Here is a 20,179-nt window from a genome sequence, read left to right as displayed (position 1 = left end):
GATATGTAATATGTTCAGGTCCTGTTCCTCCCAGTCACACATGGTCAGGTCTGTGCTCCACTCAGCATCCTGTGTGATAGACCTTTCCTGTTGGCCTTCTAGGTTACCTTTGGCTGGAAACCTCTTTCGCTCTGTTATTCTATGGCTTCTGCTGCTCTAGAATTTGTTGAGAGTCATTTTTTACAGGTATTTTGTGGGTTAGGGGGGAAGCACTAGAGTATATGCACCTTTCTACTTCACCATCTTGGCTGCCCGGAAATTTGTTTTCAGCGTGACTAATGACTCTAAAATCTTTGATCTTCATTAATTTGGGTTTTTGTATGTTGGATTTTTGTACACACAGAATCACATGTATACATGTATATCTATAAATTGGTGTGTCTAACAAATTTAGACATGTATTTCCACATTAGTGTCTGTCATATTGTAAATTTCTAACAAGAGAGGGTCAGGTCTCTCTGGTGTTATATATATAAAACATAGTGTAGTGGCAGGTACTTAATGTTTTTTGATGACATAAAGGAAGGTCAGGACATAGCTAAATCATGAATGGAATAATTGAGAATCAACACTTTATTTTAAAAAAATTAAAGGTTTCATTTAGACTTCAAAAATATCAGTTATGTCTTACTGACTATCCTCTTTAAAGAGCCCTTCCATTTCTAATAATAGCCATCTCTAGGGTAGAGGGGGAGGGAAGAAAAAAAGGGGAAAAAAGAAATTTACATGATAGTTTTATTTTATATTTAAAAGGAATAGCAAATTGTACATAATAAATTTATAGTTCCATGTGCAATCATCTTTTTTATTATACTATGTAATTTCATACTGTGCTCGAAACTTATGGAAATTCCATAATTTCAAAATAAAATACAAAAGAGAGATATGAGATGTCCCCTAAAAGAAAATCCTAGCCAGTCCCTAAAGTGTGCTGCCTTGGTGTATTAATAAATTCTTTTTATCTTTAAAAAAAGTGTATTTAAGCAAAACCAATATATTGACCCTGTCTGATACCATATGCCTCAACCCACACCTATAGTCTGCTATTTCTCTTGCTAAGAGGCAAGAGAGTTATGTTCTGCCATTAATATTTCCATCTGATTTTCCTGGGTCACTTTGATGCCTGCTTGAATTACCATACTGCACAAGCCTCCCTGTCAATTTCATGTTGCATTAGATTCCATCCAATTCATATTTATTTATCATCTACTTTATGCTCAACTCTATAGGTCAAGATGTGGTATCAAAGACTTATAAAGTATAACTATTGTCCTCAAAGAGATTTCAATCTTGTAGCAAACAAGATGAGACATAATATAAAATAATTACATAAAGAAGAATGTGCTTATTAATTACTGAAATGAGATGTATGACATGAAGTCCTAAAAGAGTTCAGAGAAAGGACAGATCAATGTAAATGCTCATTTTCATGTTTAAATTAGCAGTAAAGCTCTATGTGAATGCTGGTGTCTTTTCCTTCACTTAAACAACAAGACTTTATGAGCACCAGACAATAAAAATATACCTCATTGTAGATAAAACCGTAACAGCCAAATGAAAATAGAATATCCAAATTCAAGAGCTCTTAGTTAAAAAAAAAAGACCTTGCATTTAAGTTGGGATGGTAGCCGTGAGTCAGGTTATAAAGCTTTTCCCCTCAATTCTTTGTCTCTTAATTAGATGATGAACTTAACTTCTCTAATATAGTGTTCTGAGAAATAAAAATAGATTTCCTATGAATGGGTAGTCAAAATCCTTAATTTAATTCCTTGTTCCCAGTACCAGTCATATCAGATTGGTACTTTGCAATGGTATTAGTAACAGTTATGATAACGTATCAATAGAAATCCTGCTGCTGTGACTCATTGAAACATGGAGGTGGTCTTGTGTTCTTTGAGGCTCTACTAGCAAAGCATGAGTTCTGGTAGGTTCTACCATACTGGAAAGTCTTTGAATATAGTTATAGAATTCAGTTATAGACTGAATCTTCTTTCTAAGGACCACTCTAACTTAGTCCAGAGAGGCTGGTTCATCACCAAATGAACTGGCTGCTTGGTAATAACCTCTTTGTCCATATCAAGAAACTCAAGAAACAAAGAAAAGTGCATAATAGCCCTTCTACTTCCGCAGTGATGATGGCAGGATAGTGAACAAGCAGCCTTGAGAGAGGGGACTCTCTTCCTTTTCTCTTTGTATCTCTAGTCCTTGGCACAGAACAACTTTTCACATAATAAGTGCTCAATAAACACTCATTCATGTGGAGGGTATTAGAAATTCTAGCTTTTAGGCCATCTATGAACTTTGATGTTGATATTCTAAACGTGAGAAATTTGTCCAGTGACAAGTACGTGGATAGACTTGGAAAATTTGGATCATATTAATCATAAATCTCCTAAAATGTTCTATTGGGTTCCTTTTTAAAAACTTGATTTCCTCCCAAATACTGCTTCCCTGTAACAAAGAACTCACAATCTCAATACAAATGAAAAAAGATGCAAGATAAAAATATTATAGCTAAATGATGAAATAGGTTCACTCTTTATCCCTGAAGAGTCATTTAAGGAAGCTGGCAGAGGTAGTTTCATCATGTTTTGATGGGAACATTATTTCATAAGACATTTGGTTGTCTCAAATTGCTGTATTCATAATGTGAATCCAAGCAAGGTCATTGACATGAAGATAGTTGCACCTAATGAATCAACCTCTCTTGCAGAAGATGAAGAAACAAAGACATTCTTTGAAGAATTCAGTAGACTTTCCAAATCAACTCTGTCTATCTGTCTGTCCATGTATCTATCTGTACATACACACATATACTCCGTGGCTTCAGTGCAAAGGTAGGAATAGCAAGTTGTATACAATAACTTTGCAATTTCATGTGCAATCTTTTAAAAATTATGTTTTGAAATGCTTGATTTATTCCACAAATTAAAAATACAATTTTTAAAAAATTAAGAATGCAGCATGAGGTGAAAATAATAATCAAAAGGAAAGTCAGGTGGTGTTGAACGTCCTTCCACTGAAACTGCTCTCTGAAAGTTACTAATGACCTCTGAATTGCCAAATCCAATGGCCTTTCCTCTGTTTCATTCTCCTTAATCTCTCTGCAGCCTTCAATAGTGTTGATCACCCTCTTCTCCTGGATACTTTTTTCTCTTTTTAGGACACCTCTCAGTCCTGGTTCTACGTATTGCCATGAGGCTCTGTTATGGACCCTCTTTTCTTCTCCCTCTATTTCACTTTTGGACCTCATCAGCTCCTGTGGATTTAATTATCATCACTATGCTGATGATTCTCAGATCTATCAGTCTGCTAACCTACCTACCTAACCCTTCTGTTGGCCTTCATTCTTATATCTCCAATTGTCTTTCAGACTTCGCAAACTGAATGTCCATAAGACATCTTAAACTTAACATGTCTAAAACTGAGCTCATATTTTCCCCCCAACTGTCCCCACTTCCAAATTTCCCTATTATTGTGGAGGGCATTATCATCCTGCCAGTCCCTCAGACTTGCAACCTAGTTACATTCTAGAATCAGAGGTGGGGAACCTGCTGGCCTTGAGACCACATGTAGCCTCCTGGGTCCTTGGGTGTGGCCTTTTGATTGAGTCCAAGTTTTACAGAGCAAATCCTTTTATTAAAGGGATTTGTTCTATGAAGTTTGAATTCATTCAAAGGGCTAAGCTTGAGGCCCTCCAGGGCCACATATGGCTTTGAGACTGTAGGTTCCCCACCTTTGTACCTAGACTCCCATTATTTCTGCTCCCCCCATACCCAATCTGTTGCCAAGGTCTATTGATTTCATCTTTGCAATATCTCTTGAATAATACCCCTTTTTCTCCTCTGACACTGCCACCTCCCTGGTGAAGGCCCCCATTACATCATACTTGGACTATTGTAATAAATAGCCTACTGATGGCTCTGTCTGCTTCAAAGGTTATCTCATTCCAATCCATTCTTCATCTTATTTACCAAAGTAATTTCCTAAATCACAGATCAAATGAAGTCACCACTCTACTCAATAAATTCCAGTGGTTTACTATCGCTTCTAGAATCAAATGTAAGGTCTTTGATATGCAAAGACCTTCATAACTTAACCCACCTCCTACCTTCCTAGTCTTCTCACATCCTGCATCTCAGCATGTACTCTTCAGTCCAGTGGTACTGGCCTCCTTGTTATATATCCAGGCATTTTCTCTGGCTGTCTCCCATGACTACAATGTTCCTTCTCCTCATCTCCATCACCTGGCTTCTCTGGATCCCTTCATGTCCCAGCTAAAATCCCACCTTCTACAGGAAACCTTTCCTAAGCTCTCTGAATTCTAAGGCCTTCCACCTAGTAATCATTTCCTATTTATCCTATATAAAACTTGTTTGTACACAATTGTTTGCCTCCCAATAGATTGTGAGCTATATGAGGTCAGGAACTATCTTTAGTTTCTTTCTTGTATCCCTAGCACGTACATTGTAAGTGATCAATAAATGCTTATTGATTAGCTAACATCATAAAACATGAAATGGATTCTATCTTAACAAGTAGAAAATTTTCATTGAGGTAGGAATTCATTAAGAATCTGCTTTCGGTATATACTTAGATTATTCACTTAAAATAAAAGAACAAATAAATAACATACAACAAATAAAATAAAAAACAGTACCAAGGTGGAAGAATAAAAATGAGGAGCCATGGAATGCCACCAAAACAGCTCCTACCTGACCTACTTAAATAACCTACTAATAGTGAAAACTGGAATGTGGACTAAGGAATTGATATCCACAGAATATTACTGCCACAAAAGCTGAACTGACACAAATAAAATAATGCATATATTATATTTTCTTTTTTCTTTGAATATTATATTTTATTTAATTTTTCCCTCAATCACATGTAAAAACAATTTTTAACATTTGGTTTTAAGTTTTAAGTTTCAAATTCTAGTTTCTTCCTTTCCTGAAATGGTAAGCAATTTGATAGAGATTATACATATCCGATCATGTAAAACATATTTCCATGTTAGTCATTTTGTGGAAGAAAACTTGAATCAAAAGAAAAATGAAAAAAGGAAAGAAAGTGAAAAACAATCTGTTTTGGCCTGTATTCGGACACCATCAGTTCTTTTTTTGAAGGTGAATAGCTTTTTTCGTTATGAGCCTTTGAGATTGTCTTACATTACCGTATTGCTGAGAATAGTTAAATCATTCACAGTTGTTCATCATACAACATTGCTTTTCCTGCATACAATGTTCTCCTGGTTCTGCTCACTTCAGCATCAGTTCATGGAAGTTTTTCCAGGTTTTTCTGAAATCATCCTGTTTGTCATTTTTATAGCACAATAGAATTCTTCTGCCATCATATATCACAATTTGTTCAGCCGTTTCTCAGTTGATGGATATCTCCTTAAATTCTAACTTTTTGCCATCACAGAAAGAGTTTCTGTAAATATTTTTGTACAAGTAGGTCCTTGCCCCCTTTTTTCGATCTCTTTGGGATACAGACCTAGTAGTGGTTATGTAATATATTTTGAAATCTTAAAGCATTATATAGATTCCAACAAAAGTTATAATAATTATCATTATTATATTTTCAGACTGAGAAAACCAAAAGACACTAAGAGCTACTTTGGCCAGTAAATATTGATTTCCTTAAAATGACTCAGGGAAATACAATTTCTTAGTATACCAAGTTACGGAGGAGAATAATGAAAGATTGAAAAAAAATCAGAAGCAGCAGGAGGATAAAACTACACAAAACCTGGTAAAATAACCAATTAAGCCAGATCATCTGAAGCTTATTAATAATGAAATTGTTTTGCTTGGCTATATTTTGTTACAAAGAAGTGCTTTTATTTTGGGGATGGTGGTGGGAGAGTTTGGGAGGGTAATAATAGTGATGTGGAAGAAAAGAAAAGAATACCAAAGAGATCATTAAAAATTCAAAGAATGGAGCAGAAGTAGGTTCAGAAGGGAACATAGACACTGACATGCTGTTCCTCACACATGACACTACTCCCAACTCTGAGAATTTTCACTGGCATTCTCCCATGCCTAGAATGCTCTCCCTCCTCATCTGTGCCCCTGACTTCCTTCAGGTCTCAGCTAATGACCCACCTTCTGCAAAAAGTCTTTCCTAGTCCTCCTTAATCTTTGTGTCTTCCCTCTTACACCACCCCCAGTTTTTTGGGGGCAGGTAGGTGGTGCAGTGGATAGAGTACCAGTGCAGGAATCAGGAGGACCTGAGTTCAAATCTCACCTCAGACACTTGATACTCACTAGCTGTGTGACCTTGGGCAAGTCACTTAACCCCAATTGCCTCATCCTGGGTCATCTCCAGTCATCCTGATGAATATCTGGTCACTGGACTCAGATGGCTCTGGAGGAGAAGTGAGGCTGGTGACCTGCACAGCCCTCCTTCACTCAAAACAAAGTCAAGTGCAAGTCATGTCATCATTTCTCTGATGGCATGGTCTTCTTCGGCAATGAAGAACGAACATAGCCCCCCAATTTACCATGTATATGTCTTATACGCACATAACTGTTTGCATATTGTCTCTCCTGTTAGACTCTAGACTCTTTGAGAGCAAGAACTGCTTTTTGCCTTTCTTAGTATTCCCCATAATTAGCACAGTGTCTGGCACATAGTAGGTACTTAAGTACCACTTGACTGACTGACTAGCAAGGCAGTATCATATCAAATTTAATATGCTCTTTAAATACCCAAACTTTTCATTACAGACCTTTGAACTTTTGCATGCAATCTTATTTTGGTTTTTCTATATTAAAATATTCGTATTTCTTTGTTTCTCAGGATTATAATCAAAATTTAATTTAAAAGGAATGAAACTAGAAGGAAACAGAGAAAAAAATGGATAAAATCTCATAGAAAATTCTAAACAAAATTTTTCTCTGTCAGTGAAAGTGGAACAACTACATTTAAAATCATATTTCTTGATGTGCTGTGTGAGAAAGCAGAAATGTCATTAACGAAAAAATGGGAAAAGTAACTGGACCAAACCAAGTCTGTACAGAGGACATGTATGCTGAAAGGAGCAAAAATTTGAGATTTTTGAGGAATTCTCAAGTATCTGAAAGAGGAAAAAGCTTTTGAATAATGGGGGAAAAGGCTTCTAGGAAAATTTCAGTGCCTATTAATCCATATGCCCACTTTCTGATCTCTGTAAAGTTTTTATGGCAATAATTTACAGATGTACCTAGGACATCCTTGAAAAATGTGTGATAAAAGAATAAGCAAATTTTCACAAATAGTATTTGGAGCAGGCCACACTTTTATAATCACACATATAACTGAAAGGTGCAAAGAATAAAACACCACTATGCTAATTATATGCTGATCATTAAAAATAATTGTTTTAAAATTTGATTTGAGGGAACAAACTTCAGTCTTTAAGACAATTCTCTAATAAAGTGCTTCCTCATGTGTATATTAAAATCATACAAGAATCTTTGATAGGGACGATAACAGTGATAATTTTGTTTAATGATATTCTAGTATTAATATCATATGAGATGTAAGTCTACCACCATGGAGGATATACAGCCTAGAGTCCAGATGGAAGGACTACCTATGGATAGTGAATTCTTCCAGATGTTCCTATTTGAGACTGGTGTTATGCTGATCCCATCCTTTGCAGAGCCTCTTCAGTGAGATCCATAATTTCTCAAAAGCGTAGTTTAAGTATCCACATAGGAAAACAACAGTGACAACAAAACTAAGTGACTAAAGAAAGTCTTTTCCCAGGCCAGGATGTTCTGTAGAATGGATAATATGTAGAGCTAATCCATCACCACACACAGACAGACATAGTATGTGGCCAAAGAACTGACCCAGAGTCAAATAGTTGGAGAGTGGGTTGAACTCCATTGGAGAAGTTGTACAAAACTTTAAATGGTCCCAAACCCTCCCTGAAACAAAATCTTATGTTATTAACATTAAATGTCCTTCTGCTAATTACATATGCATGTAAATCACAAAGTACAATAATCCCTAAGGAATCAAGCTTGGGCATCACCTATTGTTGTGTATAGGCAAACCACATATTGACATCAACTTAAATGAGTAAAAGGTATCATTAAAGAAATGCACGAAGGGATTTCTAGAAAGGGATTAAGGTTACTTATATACGGATAATGAGCATTAAAAGATGGAGACCACGTATGGAGGATATATATATGGGAAGACTGAAAGGGTTACACAGGATGAAGAATGGATAGGTTATAGTATGCATCAAATGAAGACAGTATCCTCATTAAAATATAATGGAAAAAAATCCCATGATCCTGGTATTTCTTCAGGTTTATTATTACAAACTCTCCACTTTATTTTGTTTTGTTTTTAAGTTATAATCATTTCTGGAAAAACACTTCCTTCCCTAGCCCTGCCCATCAGAGAATTAAATCCTACCTTGCAATAACCACAACAGAAACTCACTTGAGACAGTAGCACCATCTTACAATATATACGTCATTTTGCCCTGGCAACCCCCTATTTCTTTGCTAAGCAGAAGGTAGTATGTTTTGTTACCTGTCCTTCAGAGCCATTATTCAATCACGTCATATCATTTTACAGATATGAAAACTGTAGCATAGCACATTTAAATCCTTGATTGAGGCCCCATAGGTACTTAAGTGGCAGAGCCAGAATGTAGCATGGGTCAGTAGGTCACTATTGTCCTTTGCAAATGATTTCAGGATATCATTTGTAGTGTTCTATGTCCATTAAATAATACTTTTACTTAAGATCCTACAGAATCTTTTAAAACAATTGTCATTTTGAGATGAGAAAATGAAGACAGTAGGCAGGGATCAAAGAATTTAGCATTGTAGCAAAAAATGGAATTCACTTATCAATATGAGCAGAGAGAGGTCAGTTTACCCTTCTTTTGAAACTAATCAAACAACAAACATTTATTAAGAACCTACTATGTGCCAAGCACTTTGTCAAGCACAAGAAATACAAAAAGTTTCTCTGGACAGTCCCTAACTTCAAGCAGCTTACAATTTAAATAGGAGAGATGACATGCAAAAAATATATGTAAAGGGAGTTATATACAAGATAAATAGGAAATAATTAAGAGAGGGAAGGTACTTGAATTAAGAGGAATTAGGGAAGGCTTCCTGTAGACACTGGGATTTTAGTTAGGTTTTAAAAAAAGCCTTGGAGTTCAGTAGTCAGAATAGAGGAGGGAGAGCATTCCAGGCATGGGGGATAGTCAGAGAAAATGCCTAAAGCTGAGAGATGGAGTTAGTGAGCATGGGAGGAACAAGTGAGGGTTTTTTCAGAATCGGGGAGACATGGTCATGTTTGTAGACAGTTGGGGATGAGCCAGTAGACAGAGAGACTGAAAAGGTAAAAGAGCTGAAGGCGCCACCCGGAGCTGGGACCAAATGGGATTGCAGGCAGGCAGGCCACCCCAGTCCTTGGCCCCAGGGCGTGAAGGCAGCCTCGTAGCTGCCTTGGGAACCAGACATTTGGAAGCCGGTGCGATGGGCGCTGAGCCACCCTCTCTTCTACATGAAGATGGTCATTCATGTTGAGCATGAACCACTGCCTCCCACCATAGGGACCAGTGTGCTGGGGAGGAAGGTCTTCTACTTGCCCAATTTCTTCACCTATGTCAGACACATCTTACAAAGTGTATGGGAAGAAGGGACTGTTCCGAGGCCCGAGTCCAAGGCTCATGTCTAGTGCTCTCTCCACCCTGTCCTGGGGCAGTATGAAAAAGGCCTTCCCTTTGGAGGAGTTAGAACATGTATCCAACAAGGATGACGTGAAGACATCAGTGAGGAAGGTAGTGAAAAAGACTTCCTGTGAGATGGTGATGCAGTGTCTGTCCAGGGTACTCTCTCACCCCCTGCACATCATTTCTATAAGCTGTATGCCAGTTTGTGGGGCAGGAGGTCAAATAAGTGGTGTGCTTAGCTCCATCGGGAAGATTTTCAAAGAAGAAGGGCTGATGTGGGTTTTTGTGGGCTTGATCCCTCACCTTCTGGGAGAGCTGGTCTTCTTGTGGTGCTCTTGTGAACCTCCTGGGTCACTTCATCAATGCCTGGTTGGTGGACGACAGTTTCGGCCAAGCATTGGCAGTTTGGAGTTACACCAAGTTTGTAATGGGGATTGTAGTGAGATGCTGACTTACCCTTTCCTCTTCGTTGATGATCTCATGGCTGTCAACAACTGTGGATTGCTGGCGAACTTCACTCCCTATTCCCCTGTGTTCAAGTCCTAGATTCATTGTTGAAGATATCTGAGCATGCAGGGTCAGCTTTTCCGGGCATCAAGTCTGCTTTTCTGCAGAAGCTCAGCAGCTTCAAGCTTCTCCATTGATTAAATCAGAATAATTTGACTACAATAATAAAAACATCCTTTTCACCCAGCCTAAGTGAGGAAGGCCTGATCACTGGGCTACCTTGTAAGATGACTGACTGTAATACAGTGGTATTTGGATGTTCACCATTCTGGTGGTTGTTAGTTGTCCTTTGGTTGCGCAGCTAGGGAAGTGGTAGTAGGATTTTGGTACAGTCTGAAAAGTCCTTACTCTATACTGAATTAAGAAGTTCTAAGACTGCTTGGCAGAGTGAGACAAAGGGCACTGGAGCAGTTTCTGAGAAGCATCTCAGAGGCATTGCAAATGAAGTGGAGAAAAATTATTAGTAAGAACACAGAGTCTTACTCCATCACCTCATAGCCAGGGTGGTGGCAGATTCCCTCTGTTGTCCAAAACTCAGGTAGAGAACAGATGAGCAAACCTCTGCTCTGCTTGGTTTTGTAAACACAATGAAGAATAATACTAGCAATAGCTCAAATTTATATAGCCATCAAAAGTTTATAGAACATTTCCTCCATAACAGCTGGGGGAAGGGGGAAGGGCCTGTTTTAATAAGTACTCTTATGTCACTTAACTCTTGATTAATAAAGCTTATGTGGTGTATTATTTAAAAAATGTGAAAGTGGGGAGATGGCAGAGAGAACAATCTGTTAGAGGAGATGTAGTGGAATTGGACCACTTGAAGAAGTAGAAGGGTTAGCCTTGGTAAGGCTAAGGCCCTTCGTCATGTGAGACAGAGGTGAAGCAGAAGAAAATACCAGAAGACATCTGAGTGATAGGAAATGAGGAAGAGGGGAGAAGAGGGAATTCCCAACCAGTGGTTTCATTTTTTTCTGTAAACTACACAACACAGTTTTTATCTGAGAGAGTGGGGGAGTCATGGGAGGCTTAACTTGGGATGAAAAGGTTTAGAAGAGCTGCTGTGGAAAGTAAGATGGTGAGTTGATAAATGGGAATATTGTAGGATTGCCTAGCAGCAATGAGGGCCCAGCTGAGATTGTGTAACAAGGATTTGTAGTAGATCGAGTCAGAATGATTGCATGATTTTCTCCACCTTCATTCAGCAGCACATTTGTAGAAGTGGAGGTGCTAAATAGGGAGAATGATCCAAAGCTGAGGCCTGGCTGGGCACAATCAGCAGTACAATAAGGGGGTGAGAGATTCAGGAGAGGAGGACAGTATAGAGTTGAATTGGTTCACCAAGGTGTCAAGATGCGGAGAAGAGGAGAGAGTGGCAGGAGAGATGGCTTGAGAGAGAACTGAAGAGTTGTGGGATTGGATGTAATGAAAAAGAGGTTCATTGGAGATAATATGAACAAAAAGTAGGGTTTTGTAAGAGAAGGGAGTGAGAGAAGTGAAAAGCCAACAGGTTTTGGTTACGTAAGGGGATTCCAAAATTCTTGAATGTAGAAGTGGTACATTTGTAGGTGATGGAAAGATCAAGGGTAGGACCATCTTTGTGTGTTGCTAAGATGGGTAGAAGTGAGTACATTTAGGCACTGAGTGGTTAGGGTATTTGAGGGAGAGTTAATGTCTATGTTGAAATCCTCTAGTATGAGGTCAGGGGTTGTGGAGGACAGAAAAATTATTAGCCAGGCATCAAACTCATTGAGAATGAGAAATCAGGTTGTGGTGTGGAATAGAGTTTGGATGATGATCTAAAGGAGTTCAAAATCATTGGAATGTGAAGAATATGACAAAGTGTGAGAATGGGAGGGTGCCACTCCTTTGCTATGAAAGAACAGATGCAACATGAAATGAGAGGACTAGAGTCCAAGGGAGGCTTGCTTTTCTTTGCACTGGAGGGTTTTCATATCCCAATTGGGCAGCAGGAGGTGGAAGTCACCTTACGTTGGTCCAGATGGAAATGATTGCATTGGGGCAAATGGGAGATGCCTGGCCCTGCCCCTTAAAGTCTTCTCCCCAGGGGAAATGCTGTGTCTAGCAGATGAAAAGCACCTGGCTTCAGGATGCAATCTGAGGTCTTCTCACTGAAAGGAGAAGCTATTCCAAATTTTTGGTAAGACTATAGATCCTGGTTTTGGATCTAAAACTTTGGCTATATTTTGGTGCTCTTTAAGAATATACAATTATAAATATCCATTGAAACTTGGAATTAGAGCATTATAGTCTAGAAACCACTTGCGCTGGAGGAGAAAATACTAATTACCAGGAGATCCCATGTGCTGATACATAACTTTTCTTAGAAGTCCTATATCCAAACACTGGGTAATTCCAACTCTGTTGATTGCAGGGTCTAATAAGCAAGGCCTTATAGAGGAATGATGACTTGAAGAGGACTGGAAGTAAAAATCAATGATGCTTTATTTACCCTCAGGCATTTTGTCAGTTCTCCTTGGGACAAGGTGATAGTAGCTTGTGCAAGGCATGGTTAAGAAGTAATGGGACTGATTTTTGAGCAAATATGCCAGAACTCATAATCCCTATCAAAATTGTGCCCTTCCAAGTAGCCATTTTGTGAAGGTCTACACTTCTTCCTCCAGTATAGCCCATATTGCCCAGAATGCTTCAGGAGCTCCTGTTTTCCAGTTGTCTTTAGTGACAGCAGTGTGACCTTTTTGAATACCCTCAGTATTGGCAGTTTTCATGCTTTAAATTTTGGAACCAGACAAGCACCATCTAAAGCCAAATCCAATGAAAATAATGTGTGATCAAGTTGGTGAATGTCTTTTGGGTTAAAAAGTAATTATAAGTGAAATTACATTCTATGCCAATAGAGTCCTTAGGCTGACTAATTTGTTGGGAGCTTAAAATTAGTTCTGAAAACAGTTCCTAAAGAGGACATTAAAAATGTTTTGAGCAACGACAACTTTGCTGTATCATATACATATCATATGTATATGATATCCTAAGTTGAAGAAAAATACTCATATGGATGAATACTCTGGTTGGTTGGTTGTTGTCCTTTATTTTCAAAGAGGAACAAAATGACATCACCATGATAATGTGAAATTTCAGTGTGTCCAACTGTGACTGATCAGAACAATATGAGCTCAGAATGCTCTACCACAGATTGGGCACAGATAGTCTGGGTGAACATTTGGAGTGGATACTCCAAATTTGCGCATCCTACATTTTTTGGTTGTGTCTCAATTCTGCTTTGCTCATAGAGCACAGCACTCGTTCTGATGTGGGCACGCCATGCTGAGCAGTCCTGTGCCAGTGTTTCCCATGTTGCACAGTTAAATCCAAAGTTCTTGAGAGAGAGAGAGAGAGAGACCTTGAGAGTGTCCTTGTATTGCTTCTTCTGACCACCATGATCCGCTTGCCCCATGTGAGTTCTCTGTACAATAGTCTTTTTGCAAGCATACATTTTGCATTCAAACAACGCGGCCAGCCCATTGGAGTTGCACTCTCTGAAGCATAGTTTGAATGACTTGCAGTTCAGATCAAGCAAGGATTTCAGTGTCTGGTACATTATCCTGCCAGGTGATCCTCAGAATCTTCCTAAGGCAGTTCAAAAGGAATCAATTCAATTTCCTGGCATGGCCCTGGTAGACTGTCCATGTTTCACAGTCATGCAACAATGAGGTCAGCACAATAACTCTGTAGCCCTTCAGTTTGGTAGTCAGTCTAAAACCTCTTCTCTCCCAAACTTTTCTTCGGAGCCTCCCAAACACTGAACTAGCTCTGACAATGTGTGCATCAACCTCATTGTCAATGTGTACATCCCTGAAAAGTACACTACTAAGGTAAGTGAACTTATTCACAGCTTTCAAAACTTCTCCATTTGTTGTAACCAATGGTTCCACAAATGGATGGTGTGGTGGTGGCTGATGGAGCACCTGTGTTTTCTTGCTGTTAATCATTAGGCCAAAATTAGCACAGGCAACAGAGAATTGATCCATACTTTGTTGCATCTCAGATTCAGAGGCTGCATTGAGTACACAATCATCTGCAAACAGAAAATAATGCACCAACACTCCCTCCACTTTGGTCTTGACTTGTAGCCTTTTCAAATTGAAGAACTTACCATCAGTATGGTAGTTGACCTTACTGCCATGTTTATCCTCATCGAAAGCATTTGACAAAATTACCCAACCCTGGCCTGATTACTGCGGCAGGCGAGGAATCCCACTATGCAGTCGAAACACCAAAAGATGTATAAAATGTACAAAAACATATGCAAAAATGATTCCATTCACCATCGGCACATGGAATGTGCGCACAATTAGAGGCAATGCAAAATCCAGTAGACCTCAAAGATGAACTACTCTTGTTGCAAGAGAACTCAACAGGTATCTCATCCAAATAGCAGCCCTGAGTGAAACAAGGTTGGTAAATGAAGGCCAACTTTCTGAAGTTGGAGCTGGATACACATTTTTCTGGAGTGGGCCCAGTGAAGGGGAGCACCATGAAGCTGGGGTTGGTTTTGCAATCAAAACTAATCTAGTCAGCAAGCTGGTATGCCTGCCAAAAGGAATGAATGACAGGCTCATGACAATTTGATTGCCACTCGCAGGAAAACGCCACGCCACCATCATCAGTTGAAGAAAAATACTCGTATGGATGACTGCTCTGGTACTATTATGAAAAATATCAGTCTTCCTACTTTATAGTTAGACTTTTATATCAAAAGTTGCATCCTGTTTTAGAAATGTTGTTTGGTGCGATTTCACCAGCTGTGTAGGTGTGTAAAAGGGAAATTTGGGAGAGGTGGATTTCAAGGCTTTTTGAAGATTTGGCAATGGTAAGTAACTAAAGGTAGTAGTAGCAGCAGATACAATAGTAAAAATAATATCTTTGAGAGCTTAATAAACTTTAGGAGAACCGGAGCATACCAGAAACAAAATTGTTGCTCAGATTGCCCAAACATGGCATTAATTCAATGGAACTATCTGGGCCTTGTTCATACTTATTTTAAACTAACAAGTGATTGATTCAATGAAGGAAAATTTGGGCTCTTTATAATTGAAGTAAGGATAAAAGATACCATTCTTACGAAAGGACATCTCATCAAAGACTTAGGAAGCTTCTCTTTGTTCTGACCCAGTTGCTTTAGTTCTTTCAGCGACATTTCTACTTCTTTCCCAAGCACATCCAAGACTGTTGTATTAAAATCTAATTGTAGTGGCTTCATAGTCTTTGGTGGAGAAAAGAATTTGTTAGAAAGATCTCTGCAGATCTTTTCCATTTTATGTTTATCTCCCTCTTTTCATTCTTAAATGACCTGAATGGCTTGGTTTAGTTGACTTTTCGTTAAATTTTTGTTCTCTTTTCTTTTTGTTTATAATTGCAATATTATGAGATAATACTTCTCATAATATTCTACCACTTTCTCCATAGGATTTTATAAGAAAGTTTATATTCTGAACCAGTATTTATTGCCCTTGTCTGCCTCATTATGATAACAGTAAGGTCCCAGATTTTTTTTTTTCTACAGAGGATAGGAAAAAATGTTTTTTTTCCCCTTACCTACAGCTTTCTTTTATGTCTTGTCATTTCTTCTCAGAGTTCATTTCCATGTCTCCTTAAGCTTTAAGATTTATCTCAGGGTCACACATTTATGAATATTATCTGTTATATTTGGGTTCTGGTGACAGTTTATTTGAAAATATTTTTCCTTCTATCCCATTGTGAGACTGCATGAGCAAAGAAGACCAAGAGAAGGAAAAGAATCTCAGTTTTCAGGTGCTTTTTTTCTAGGGAAACCTATCTATTAGTTCAGACTTACATCAGTTGAAGCAAGCTTAATTTAGACTATAACAACTATAATTTTCAAAAAGTAAATGGCAGCTCAGAGCAATTGGTTGTAATTTAAATTCCAGTCCTAGACAACAAGTTTTGCCTCTCTTCAAATGGAACATTAAACTCTTTTGAATTCTGACTCTGGCCAGTCTTAGGGGCTCACTCTCATGTTCAGTCATCTTGCATTCATTAATGACAACAAAGGAATGAGAACAATTGTCAGTGTATCACTGACAACCAAGGACTCTGTTAGAGTGGGCCAGTCCTCATGCCAAGAACATTAGCGCCTGCGCACACATGTGGAAGGCAGCAGCAGTAATCATTTAAAACAGTACATCTTTTCATCTTGGATAGTTGGAGTTTTTCTAAAACCAGGTAATTATCAACCAAAAGAGATAATATTAGTGGAGAGACAGAAGCTTTGAGTAAATTTAGTACAAAATAACTTCTGTAAGTTCACTTTTTTATTTTTGAGTGAATGAATGAGAGTGTGTGCATGTGAGCTATTTAAAAAGTTTGCCAGCTTCTTTGAGTAATCATGTTCATTTTCACGCTGAAGTCTCCCATTCCTTTGCTTAGAAAAAAAGAGCTTTTGTGTAGCATTTGTGAAATAATAGCTCAGGAAAGTTAGACTGAATTTTGTTTTACTCTTTTTTGTGGGACTATTTGCATCTCAGAGAATGAGGCCATATTTTTGCCATCATGAAAGGTTAGCTAATTTATTTTTAGGATAAAGGGGTTATTGGCCAGTCTGGTTGGCCAGCCTAGATGTCTATAGGTATGAGACAATTTCTGAAGGAAGGAATTAATTTGAGTTTAGTAGATGTTTATGCAGATTTCTAGTAGAGGAGAGATTATTGAGAAAACAGAAATGGATCATAGAATAAAAGCCAAAATGGCATCACAATGGGTAGGTAACATGACCTAACTAATTCTATTCACTACGGTGGCAGTGTTTTGGGTGACATTTTTAATAATTTTGCTGTTTTGTATTGCAGACTAATTGCTTCTTTATTTGGGCAGCCAGGTGGTACAGTGGATAGAGCATGTATTTGTACCATATAGGTTTATCTTACTTCACTCAGTGGAATAAACTTTAAAAATTGTATGTGAATTGAATTTTTATAAATTAACTCATTTAACATTCCTATTTTAAAGGAACCCTAGAGTGATTTTTTTTTTTTTTTACAAAGCCACCGTCATTACTTGTGTGACTTTGGAAAAATCATGTAACCTCTCTGGGCCTCAGAGTTCTCCTCCTTAAAAGGAGGGGCTTGGACCAGAGGACTTGATCATATCTTCCAGCATGCCAAGTAATTTGCCCATTATTTATTTATAATATTATGGGTCAAGATTTTCCTAGACCTCGGATTCCTAGGAAGGTGTAGGGTCAGAGACAAACTATGCTGAGACTTCTCATTTAACATTTTGGTAAAGGTGAAATGTGGTGAAAAACAAATTTCCAAAGCATCCTTAAATGGGAATATAAGATACATAATGAAAGCAGGCGACTTGAAGAGTATGTGAAGTGAGGAAGGTAACCAGCCCCAGTTCTTTGGTGCCAGTGAAATTGATGGGCTGATGGCCAGAGAAACCATCTTTTCTCCTGGCCTGCCTCCCTGAATCATTGCCCAGCTGCTTGGCTCTGGCAGTAGTGTGAAATCCCCCCAAAACCCAGGGCCCAGGGTAATTCTCCTAATTTGCCAAAACCTAGGGATGGCTCTGCCTACAAATTTTACCCAGTTTGAAGTTTTTGCATAAATCAAGGAGACAAAAGCAGTTAAATGGTGTCCAAGAAAACTGTTTAAAAATGCAATTCATTCATTGAACTCAAGGTCATAAGATCTAGACTATGACTCCTCTTGGGTGTGTGCTTCTGGGTAAATCCCTTAACTTCTCTGAGGTTCAGTTTTTATTTATAAACAGCGGTAAAACTACTTGTGCTGTCTATTCTACAAGGATATGGGGGTGGGAGTCGCTAACCCTTAAAGGGTTACATCAATGTGAGGTTATTGTTATTACTGAACAAACTGAGTGAAAATCATTGATAACTGGGGCAAGAATGAGTAATATTTGAAGCTCACAAAATCATCATCTTAATTAGTTGCTTAATTCTTCTCCCTTGTGTGCGTGGCCACCACAGACAGTCTCTCTTGGCTGCAGAGTTTGCAGAAGGCTCTCTCCCTTCCACCTCATTGTCTACCTCCCTCTTCTTTAGAACTGGGATTACACCCAGATGCTTTCATCAGCCATGCTGCTGGCTGTGTACCAGGGCCAGAAGAAGCCTTCTATGCACATTTCAAGCCTGCCCAGCTGAATGACCCTGAATCAGCCACACAAAGAAGTCAGATTTAAAGATTCTGCTCTGGCCTCCTCCTTTCCCAACCATACCTGGCCCTCCTTTAAAGGAAATAAAAAGTAGAAGCATATTGCCCTCCATCATGTAAAACCAGCTCTAGGCATCCCCACAATAGCATGATCCGACACCCATGAGAGTTTTCAAGTCTGAGAGGGTTGAGCTGACATTGTGAGAGACAATTTGAGCACTTTCTGTAGTTCTAACAATGAAAGAGAAAGCAGAAGGGGCCTTCTTTGTAAAGGGCCTGCCTCTTTGATCTCTAGGTGGGTAGCTAATTGAATCTGTTATTCTGTCTACAAATCATTGCCTTTCCTTCTGTGATAATAAAGAATATACGCTCTTAGACAGGAATCTAATTAGATTATTAAAATTGATCATGAATAAACACTGTTCTTAGGGAGTGATTATTTGCCTTTGGGCAGGGAACCCTCTGCTGGTATGTGATAGAATGGATTGAATTGGGGATAGCAGCTGATCCTCTGAATCAGCAGCCTAAACAAAAGAGATTTGGGCAAGGAGGGTGAAAGGATGTGTCGTGAGATAGATCTCTCTAAATTAAAAGGATTCAGAAGAGCAGAGCAGAGCTCTTTGTGCACATGAAAGACCACATAACCCTTGTCATTCTTGTCTAGAAGGTATCAGCAATAGGGAAAAAAGGAATTTGACAACTGGAGTCATGCTGGGGAGCAAGAGTGGTGCTGAAAAAGAAAGAAAAAAAATTAAAAAAAAAAAAAGAATGATGCTGAAAAAAAAAGAAAAAAATGGTGCTGACTGTGAGCCTAGAGTTGATGGGGTGGACAGTGGTGATGCTTGAAGATGGGCTGCATGTCTCTGTGCTTGTTGTACTGATGGTATCCTTAGCTTAACTCTCAAACCCACACTAATAAAATTTAGCTATCATTTAACTCTGTGTATGTGTGAGCCTGTGTGTGCTCAAGGGATAACTGCAGAATAATATGGGAAAATACTCTTAAGAGTTAAACTGCATACAGATGTAAAGTATTGACTATCTTTGGGGGTAAGAGAAACGTAGCTTTTTTTTTTTCTATTCTGTATTTGGGTCCACGGATACCTTGTTAGTGCAGTTTCCTTTGCTGTGTACTCTAGAAAAAAGGTTGTCTTAATAATGCATACTTGCCTTTTGAATAGATCTCAACATAGAAAGCTGGACAGAAGTTGACATAAAGACAGTTCAGGGATGCTACTGGTCCAGTAATTGGGGAATTGTGGCTTAATTATATCTCCCCTCCCTTTCCCCCTCTCCCCAGGGAAGGGATCCTATCATTTTTTCTCTTTGTATCCTTAGAACCTAGAACAATGCTTGGTGTATAGTAGGCACTTGATAAATACTTGTTGAATTAAGGTTTGGCCCAATCATGCTTGTAGGGAGTCACCCAGGGTGATCACATTGGCTCTAGACAGATTTTCCATGTCCCAGAAACCTGCTGAAGAGACTTAATGTCCTTGCTAATGTCACCACCAACAGTTCTGAAGTCTTCTACACAGACTGAGGCTGGCTTCTTATCATTTAGATGACCAGACTGATCTCTACCCATTTTGTTGATAGCTTCACTATCTTGGTAATCCCAGGACTGAAACTTTGCAGTCGTTTTTCTCAATAAGTCAGTTGTGAAGTCTTTTCAATTCTGCTTCCAATTCTCCTCTCTCCATTCTCTACCTCCTCGTCTTCTTCCTTCTCTCTTCTCTCCTCTTTCCCCCTGCTCCCCCAGTCCCCTCTCTAGTTATATTGCCAGTACCTCTTTAAT

The 20,179-nt window shown here is 38.7% G+C and overlaps 1 protein-coding gene and 1 pseudogene across 3 annotated transcripts in view; both read left to right on the top strand.

The window, feature by feature from the left end:
* The window catches only part of SLCO5A1 (solute carrier organic anion transporter family member 5A1), a 395,111-nt gene that overhangs the window by 182,927 nt on the left and 192,005 nt on the right, over positions 1-20,179 (top strand). The gene's annotated exons all lie outside the window — the stretch shown is intronic.
* On the top strand, positions 9,131-10,348 carry LOC140498425 (mitochondrial carrier homolog 1 pseudogene; annotated as a pseudogene).

Source organism: Notamacropus eugenii, chromosome 4 (genome assembly GCF_028372415.1).
Source record: "Notamacropus eugenii isolate mMacEug1 chromosome 4, mMacEug1.pri_v2, whole genome shotgun sequence".
In the NCBI taxonomy this organism is placed as follows: domain Eukaryota; kingdom Metazoa; phylum Chordata; class Mammalia; order Diprotodontia; family Macropodidae; genus Notamacropus; species Notamacropus eugenii.
Note: the sequence above shows the minus strand (reverse complement) of the source record. Positions and strands in the feature narration are given on the sequence as shown.